The 9,886-nt window shown below is 37.3% G+C and overlaps 1 pseudogene; it reads right to left on the bottom strand.

Moving 5' to 3' along the window:
• Positions 1-6,152: 6,152 nt before the first annotated feature.
• LOC111813758 lies at positions 6,153-6,233 on the bottom strand (annotated as a pseudogene).
• Between the last annotated feature and the right edge of the window lie 3,653 nt (positions 6,234-9,886).

Raw genomic sequence — 9,886 nt, forward strand, 5'->3', positions numbered from 1 at the left:
CCTGTGCACTGGGTCTATTCAGGATCTGGCGGCCCTGGGTCGTCTCACCTCACACACCAGGCCTGCGCTCTGGGCCTATTCAGGATTTTTTGTTGTTGTTGTTGTTTTTTGTTTTTGTTTTGTTTTTGTTTTTGTTTTTCCCCAGGACCAGGGATTGAACTCAGACCCTTGCAGCCAGGATTTGTGGGCCCAGGTTGTCTCACTCACTCCCTGGGCCTGTGCTCTATGTCTATTCAGGATCCCCAGGCCCTGGGTACTCTCCCCGAATACATTTAAAAAATGAAAAAAAAATTAAATAAACTCTTTCTCGATTGACTTTTCCTTTTCTTGTGCAAACTGACATCTGGTTGATCCCTGGGAAAAAATCTTCTAACACAGGTGAGCTCTGGGGGTTAAGGCAGTTTAAGATAAAACAGTTAGTCTACTTATAATCAATGAAATTTATAAGCTTTATTCTTTGGTACTGGAAATCAAACTCAGGACTTTGCGCTTACCAAGCAGGCACTTATGCTTCTGATATGCTTCTGAGCTATTTTTCTGAGTTATAAACTTTTGTATAAGCTCTCAACTGAAATATCTTTTTTTTTTTCAGAACCGGGGATTGAACTCAAACCCTTTGCTTGCCAGGCAAGTGTTTATTCCACTGAGCCATCACCCTGGTCCCCTCATATATCTTATGAAATGCTGTTGCTATAACTATTAGTAGTATTGTTTTCTAAATATATTTAATATGCAGTTACATTTATTATAGAATTTTGGTTCAGATATTTGTTGAGTTTATTGGGAAAGTTCTCAAGTTTTTTTCTAAGAGTTGCAGGAAATCTTTGAAATACTTTAGGTATGGTGTTGGCAATAACAGGTTTATATTCTACAATGGCTTTTTTTTTTTTTTTGGAATAGAGGATTGAACTCAGGCCCTTACACTTGCCAGGGAAGCACTTATTCCACTGAGCCATCTCCCCGGCCCTACAATGGCTTCTTTGGCTGCTGTGTGGTGAGCTAATCAAACAGCAGAATAAGATGTTTGCAATTGTCTGGAGGAAACTGTACAAGGTTATGCTAGGGAAATGACAATGGAAGTGGAGAAAGGGTATGAGAAATTTAATAACTGTTTTTGAGATGTGATATACATTTCATGCATACAAATGTTTTAGTCAGCTTAAGGTACAATTTCTATAGACTGAGTGGCTTAAGAAAAAGAATTTTTCCCTTATACTGTAGCTCTGAAAGCTTAAATCACAAGATTAAGGCTCCAGCACAGCCAGGTGCTGGAGAAGATTCTCTTCCCAGCTCACCTTCTCTCTTTGTCCTTACAAGGGAGAACCAGGACAGAAAGGGAAAGGGATGGAGTGAGAAAAGAGAGCTAGACAGGAGGAAAAAAAAAAGAAGGGAAAGGTGAGAAGAAAATAGGCACAGAGAGTGCACACTAGCTCTTCTGTGGTTTCTCTTTTTATAAAGGCGCACATTCCACTCTCATGACCTCACCCTCATGACCTCATCTAAACCTAAATGCTTCCCAAAGGCTCTGTCTCCAACTGCATATTGTACTTCCTATTCAAGAAAAGATTTAGACATAGAGCTAATGGCATATTTGGCTTATTTTACATTGTGGGTAAGAACTTCAACATGTGAATAAAATATGATGTATGGATCCATTGCAGCATGTGTGTACACAACACACACACACACACACACACACACACACACACACACCCAAGCATGTACATGCATGAGCATTTACATACACACAGTCCAGAAATGGGGTCATGTTGATCTAACCTGCTCCAAACTCTTTCATCACATAGTCATGGATAAAGGTATTTGCTAGGTTGGGATGTCAGCATTGATGGTCTGCAATAGTAGTAATGGCATCTGCAGCTCCAGATACATTCCCTACCAGAAATCTTAGCTTTCTCATCAGCAAACTGATATTTCTGATGTGTGTATTGCAGAAGTGTAGAAAAAGAGGATAGTATATTCTCAGGACCTGACTGAAAGCCTAATATATTTTAAGACATAAATTAATTATAAAGCTGACTTTCTGCAAGTTTTCTAGAAAACAGCATCAGAGAATAAGAATTCATTAGTGTTCATCCAACATTCTCTTGAAACCATTTGTTGTGAATAACTAAAAATATATTCTGCACTTAAATGTTAATGGTTTCTATAAATCTATCTTTAAAAATAGTCACCACTATGTATCTAGTCAAGAGCCATATATATTGAGGGCTAGCTCTGTGCCAGACATGGCTAACTAAGGACTTGAGACCAAATAGTGGGCAAAAAGAAGGCCTGGTGTTGAGTCTTCACGGAGCTTGAACAGCAGACTTCGGTATATGCATTTTATATAAATAGCTACAGGGTGAAGGAGTAGTATAAGATGGAAAGTAGGTGGTGGGCAGGAACATATAATGAGCAGGTAGAGCTAAACTAGTCTTGGGGATTACTTGAAATACCTTTGAAGATAAAACCCTTGGATGACACTTGAAATATGAACAAAAATGGTGCAGGTGAAAAATTGAAAGAACAATATTCCAGGCAAGGTGAACATAATGTCTTAGTATGTGGGGACGAGACAAATTAGGGCTCCTTAGAGAAAATAGCAGAAAAATAGTGTGGCTAGAAAGCAGAATAGGAAAAAAAAATTTAAAAAGGGGGGTGCAGGGAGATAGCTCAGTAGTATAAGTGCTTGCCTGGCAAACACAAGGGGCTGAGTTCAATCCCTGGTTCCAAAAAAAAAAAAAATTAGAAAGCAAAATAGGGAGGAAAAATAATCTACAATGAGGCCAAAAAGTGGATGAACAAAAAATATAGAAGCCATATTAGGAATATTGGACTTTTCTTTGGGCAATAACAACAGGAATTGGATAAAGATCTGCAGGCTTGAGAAATCATACTATTTTTTCATCTCTAATCAAAGAATAGGAAAGACAAGAATTAAAGTTTTCCATGGACATCACAAAAAGTGGTCAGTACCTTAAGCCCTGAATTCTAAGGGCTTAGGTACTTTCTTTAAGCAAGTTGTTCATCAGTGATTTAAAGATGCCCCTACTAGGAGATATTGGCAGTAGGAAATAAAAGTGGTCTGTCCAGATATAGAAATATTTTTAGGATCATAAATAAACAAAAATAAATTCAAAGCTTTATGATGCATTTTTATAAAATAATTGGAGTGTAAATATTTCTCTTTTTTATGTACTTGGTACAGGATCTCACTACATAGCTCACACTCATAGTGATCCTCCTGTTCTCAGCCTCCCTGGTTCTGGGATTACAGGTGTGGGCCAACACACCCAGTGTCAGTGGCCAGCTCAGTGCTCCCAAGGAGCAGGCTTGGTGCAGCATGTGGTGCAGGGAATCAACCGCAGTCTCTGTTCTTGCCCTAAGCAGGTGCTTAGGCTGCTGAGCTATCTCGCTGGCCCTGGAGTGCAAATATTTCTATTCCTACTAGAAATATTTATGTTGCACCTAATAGAAAACCCAACATTCAAACTGGCTCATGAATGATTAAATTAATTATCTTAAATAGTAGGAAGTTCTGATAGTAGGCAAACTCAGTTAAGGTTAGCTAAGACTATGGGATTTGGCCCTGTCACTACTCTGTGTTGTTTCCTCCTGTCTTTTCTTCTGATGAAAAAATGTCTACAGTACCATACAAACCCAAATCAAGAGAGGAGAGAGCATCTCTTCCAGTTGGTCTCTATTAAAAGTGGAGAAATGTATTTCCCAGAAACCATGAACAATCTTTTCCTCATATGGTTCAAATTAAGTTGCCTATCCATTTTTGAAACAACTCTCTGTAGTTAGGGGATTTCCGTGTGCTAACTGGTTTAGACCTGTGCTCCCATGCAACTAATGTGGCAAGGCTGATGGGATCAACATTGGACCTGTCTAGCTCACCCAAGGTGATGGGGGAGGATGAGCTGCCCTTGAAACATCTGTACCACACAGAAGAAGGGTGGGAACATAGGTATTCTAAGACCCTCTAAGACAGAAAAGGAGGAATGGATTCAATGCAGAAACCATGACTATTCTGTGTAGACAAGCATTTATATGGGATAAGGTGTGGGAGTTTGGTCCACATTTTCTGTAAGGAACATATAGTAAATATTTTAGGCCCCTGTAACCTGTGAGCTCTATCATTGTCAGAAGAAGGCATTCACAGACAATATGTAAATGTGATAGATCATAAACAATATGGAAATAAATAATTATATTTTCAAAAATATTATTTACAATAATAGGTCAAATTTGACCCTTGGAATATCTTTTAGTCCTCTTGATTATATTATTTTATGTTAATCATTACATTTCAGTTTGCTTCTCTAGATTGTTTTCCATCTGAAAATTTAATTTCTGAGTTTATTTTATGCACAAATAAATATGCTGGGTGGATGGTTTCCTCAACAACTTGTAGAGGGCAGTTGCAAAACACCAAAATAAAGAGTGTTTTCCCCTAGGACTTGCACCCTGTGGGTAAGCTCCCTCCTACAGGGAAGGCTGTTTTGTCACGCTATGACATTTTCAAATGGTGTTATGTGAAAAGCTTTAAACTTAATCCAAATAAAGAATGTAGACTTTTTTTTATATTCATTGTCCTGCATACTAACAAAGCTTTAAAAATTTTGCTAAATGTAGACTTGGACATGAGTCATATAATTTTTACTGGTGGAGTCATAGCTAAAATATAAAGACACAAAGGCGTTAAGAGGATATTAAGGGTGATAAATGTGATATGTTATCGAAACTGCATGCCCAATGTTCGTATGTTGTTCTTAGTCTTTTTGTATTTTACGTTAGAAAATGGGGAGTTAATTCACTAAGGACAAGAAAGAAGGGTTTAATTTAAAAGTTACAAAAAGAGAGAAATGGGTAAACGCATTCTCACTGACTGCAATGATGCTCACTTTCTGGCACAGAATATGACAAGAAGTGATTTCTGACTCATTTGCTTTGGTTTCCAACTGAAGAGATGTGGAGGAGGTCAGGAGCCACAAAATGAGCATTCAGAAACCGAAAAGTAAATCAGAAAACAGAAGACATTCAGTCATCAGCCCTGTAAAAACTGTAGTGGATAAAATGAAAAATTTATAATACTGAGCAACCATTAGATGTTCTAACTGGCTGAAAAGAAATATGGTGAAGTGTGTCATCCCAAACTGGAGTTTTCAGTCTGAAAGGTAACAAGGAAAGATGGTAAAATAAATCACACTTACAAAAATTAAAAACCATACTTGTATATTTTCTCAACATATTGACAAATCCAAGTTGGACAAAATACTCAGGAGATGTACTTTGACTATATAACTTGGCACCATCAATACAGATAACCACAGTGTGTCCAGTGGTGAGTCTGCTGAGCCTTGGCATTGGAAACGTCTTTCTCCCCCTGTCCTTTAATAATACAAAGAATTAGAAGCTAGATATGAGTACAAAATGCTGGCTATGTTCTCCAATCAAATTCAAATGCATACTAAAATACACCACACATTAAAAAATGATAGATGGTTTGCCAGATTCTTAAGACTACCTGGACAAAGAGTAACACCCCCCCAAAAAAATAGTGACAAGAGAAATGATGCCCAGAACTTAATGCAATTATTCTAAATATAAATCAGATAGAATTGAACTGAGAAAATCTCTTCACTGTCTTCAACTGAACACAAACCCATTCCTAGGAAATGTAGTGTTCTCTTGACAAAACAATTTAAGATGTTTTCAATTAGAAGACAGTGGAGGCATCCTTTTGAAATTTATACGTTCTATGAAGCAAGAAAAATCGCTCTTCACATCTCACTCCCCTAATTCTATACACTGGTAAATATTTTTAAATACAGGAAAGCAGAAGGACTATAAGGAGAAGATGGGCCAGGGCCCTGTCTACTCCAAGAGGAACTGTGTTTTTTGTTTTTTTTTTTAATTATTTATTTATTTATTTTTGGTGGAACTAGGGACTGATCTCAGATCAGATCCTTGCACTTGCCAGGCAAGCACTTATTCTACTGAGCCATCTCCCCAGCCTCTATCTTTTAGAGAGAGAAGGAACAAAAAATAGAAGAAGCTCCAAGCCTGTGCATTCTGGTCGTTTTTGTTTTACAAATATATTGCATCATTTTAGCAATCAAAGACACGAATAAGGAATGGAGATGGTTATCTCTTTTCTGGCACTTTACAAGATCAGAGAAGCTCTTCTAGTAAAATACTATAGAAATGATCCCTGAAAGTGTAGCCTTACCTCTTTGCTTTTGAACAGAATAATAGACGTGAAACCCTCCCAAGAACCAGGAATCAGACTGGAGGTTATAAATACATTCCAATCTCTATAATTTGGAAGTTAATGTATCATCACACAACACATAAAGAGACCAAAATCTACTCTGCCACCTCATCTTCCCCTGATAATTGAATGTGGATATGTTCCATCTTGTTAGGAATGTGAAGAGTGCAAAACGTCCTCCAAATGTTTAAAAGTGGAGTGCACTAAAAGTATTCTAGAACAATGTACCAGCACAGCATTGGAATGACTAAGAGGAGACAGTCTGAGGATTATCTAATGCAGAGTCCATGTGAGGAGTCAGACATCTATTTGTTTAACTTTCCTGACTTGGTTAAAGATGCCATAATCCCTACCCCGCATCATCCAAAGAGGCTGAGATAAAAGGCAGCTTGTGATTGAACAATAAAATTTGAGAAAGAGGAGATGGAATTGCTTTCAAGATATGGAGGCTGGGATAGAGAAGTTCTGTAAGAAATTAAAGACATAGTAGTAGAATTAAAATTAGCCTCAAGGGCAGCAAAGAGTAAATAAAATGATGCTATGAAAGCCAAATTTACAAATTTCCCAGAAAAGACATGATCTGGCTCCTGTCTACTTCTTGGGCTTTTTCTCCTTGCCCTCAATCCCTATTCTTCAGCCACAGTATTCTTGTATTTCTTCAAATTCACTAAGATTGTTATTATTTTAGGACCCAGACTTCTTTACTCTTCTTGATTGGGTTTGAATCTTAGCTCAGCTAGTATGTGTCACTTCTTTACCTCTTGAAGCTTGGTCTCTACATGTAGGTGTCCTCTTGGTACCTATCTTATTGGTAACAGATCTTCACTCTGTCAAGAGAATTAGGTGAAATACAAAATACAAAGAAATTAATCCAGATCCTTGTGCACAGTAAGTATCCAAAATATGTAAGGTACTAATAACACTAGCAATGGTGTAGTAGAAATTTACTCCTTAAATGACCATCTTGCTTACTAGATTAATAATAAGCTCCAAAAAGAGCCCAGATTATTGGGTCTTTTTGTTTTCATATGTTCTGCAGCTAGATTATCCAGCAAACGTTGCAAAAGTTAAAATTGAAACCATCACAGAACTTTCACATGTGTGTGTTTTGAGAATTCTTAAATTCTACCTTAGAACGTTTCAAATACAAAAATGTTTTACTAAGGAAAGGCATTTTTTAGCTAAGGAAAGACTCTTCTATTCAAAATAAGGTTCACTGTATTTCATTCACTTTCACACCAAACTACAATCCAGAACATTCTTAACAACATACAGGAAATGTAAACTTCTATTTGAGGAAATAATCAGGGGAAAAGCTAATCCATGTATCAATGAGTAAAACTTAGGCTTGTATCAAAGTTCTATGATGTAGAATTAAGTGACAGATAGCAGTAAGAACCTGAAAGTAATATGGAGAAGCAAAGGCTGTGACACAGGGATTTTATACTATTAAACTATACTTTAGATGGGAAGGCAACAGAAGCTCACCCCCAAAGAAAGGACTGGAAAATAACAGGCATGTGGTCTCTATGAAAGATTTTCCTCAAGAAGCATTACAAGGCTAGGGAATGAGCTCAGCAGTCTAAGCACTTACCTGGCAAGCACAAGGTTCCAAGTTCAACCCCCCAGTACTGCATGCTGCTCTGGCCCTGGATTCCTGGGCACATGGTGCTAGCCCGGAAAACAAGCGTGATGGTATATGCCTGTCATGTCAGCTCTGGGAGGGCTAAGGCAGGAGAATCACTATGTGTCTGAACGCACTGTACCAAAAGAATAATTATTTTTAAAAGAAGCATTACAGCCAATTAAGGAATCAAATTTAAATGTTTGAAGTCAGGAAAATAATCTTTGAAGTTTTGGCAATGTGCAGTGAACCATGTTAAAATTAATAGAAATCTAATTAATTGAAAAATGAATGCCAATGATAATTGTCTCCACAAAAGAATAATTACTTTAATGCATAATAATAGGTTGTGTAAATTCACAACAATATTACATTAATAAAGACCAAGATGTGGATGGGGAAAAGAAAATTTAAAGTTTGTTAAGTATTGTTCTTATAGTAGGATGACCAGAAAGGTAAATATTTTTTTCATTCTAATGATTTGAAAACTACAGGCTAAGGAGTATACTTTATTTTTAAAAGGTAAAGGTAATTCATGAGGGAAAAGGAAATAAAAGATATGGAAGTGAACTTCCAAAACTACTTCAGAAAATGGCAAGAAAAATGGGATAAGTGTTTAAAGCAATGGGGAGTATTTTGAGATTAATTACTTACTGTAATAATTGCTCACTGTAACATTTTTAAAATTTCAACATTCACTGTATTTTCCAATCAGAATTCATATAATACTTATAAAACAAACTATAAATGTGATAAAACTGCTTTTAAAAGAGGAAATTCTCAGGGGGCCGGGGAGATGGCTCAGTGGAATAAGCGCTTCCCTGGCAAGTGCAAAGGCTTGAGTTCAATCCCTGGTTCCACCAAAAGATAAAAAAAAAAAAAAAAAAAAAGAGGAAATTCTCAAATTGATGTGTTAGTAAAACAAAGTCCAATTATGTTTTGTTGTTTGAAGACTCACCTTAAGCTAATTTTTTTAATTATTTATTTATTTATTTATTTATTTATTTATTTATTGTATTTTAGGGAAGGGTCTGCAGGGTGTTCAGGTTCTCACTACTAGATCAGACTCATAGTGATCTGCCTGTTTACAGCCTCCCAAGAGCTGGGATTACAGGAGCATACCACCACACCCAGTCTCAATTGCTGTCTCAGTGCACCCTGGGGGCAGGATAGGCACAGTAGGCCTAGGGATGGAACCCAGGGCCCCCGAGCCTGCTTACAGGCACTTTAATCCACTGAGCTATTTGGCTGGCCCAAAGATTTTTTTTCTTTATTTTACGGAAGAGTCTATTGGGTGTTCAGGGTCTCACTACTAGATCAGATGTGTAATGATTCTTCTGTTTACAACCTCCCAAGTGCTGGGATTACAAGGATGGGCAACCACGCCCAGTCTCAATCGCCTTCTCAGTGTGTCCAGGGGCAGGGCTGGCATAGCAGGCCCAGGGATTGAACCTGTGGCCCCTGAGCCTGATTGCAGGCGCTTTAATCTGCTGAGCTTTTGGCCCACTCTTGTTTTAAACTAATTTATATAAAAATATACAACAGGTAAATGGAAGCAAAGAGGAAAAATAAGTTTTAATAATGTTAGCAGTCTATATAGGATTTCAAATCAAGGGCATCAAAGCAGCCTCTGAGATCAATTCTATATTATTGAAAATAATGATATTATAAAACCCTAAACTCATGAAAGGAAGGCAGACTGAGAGGTTTTGACATATACTTAGTAAGAGCATTTAGGTAGAAACAGATAAGGTGACAAAAATAACACTCCATGAAACATTCTTTGTTGATCAAAAATGATAGATTTGGCCCAGGAGATGGCTCGGTGGAATAAGTGCTTCCCTGGGAAGCACAAGGGCCTGAGTTCAATTCCCGGTTCCAGAAAAAAAAAAAAAAATAGACTTTTGTAAATGTATCTAAGAAGACATGTCCTGTATTTACTAGATCTATATGTCATTTAGATCAGGATTTCAGGAAGTGTCCTT

This window comes from Octodon degus, unplaced genomic scaffold (genome assembly GCF_000260255.1).
Source record: "Octodon degus isolate 3935 unplaced genomic scaffold, OctDeg1.0 scaffold00219, whole genome shotgun sequence".
Lineage (NCBI taxonomy): Eukaryota > Metazoa > Chordata > Mammalia > Rodentia > Octodontidae > Octodon > Octodon degus.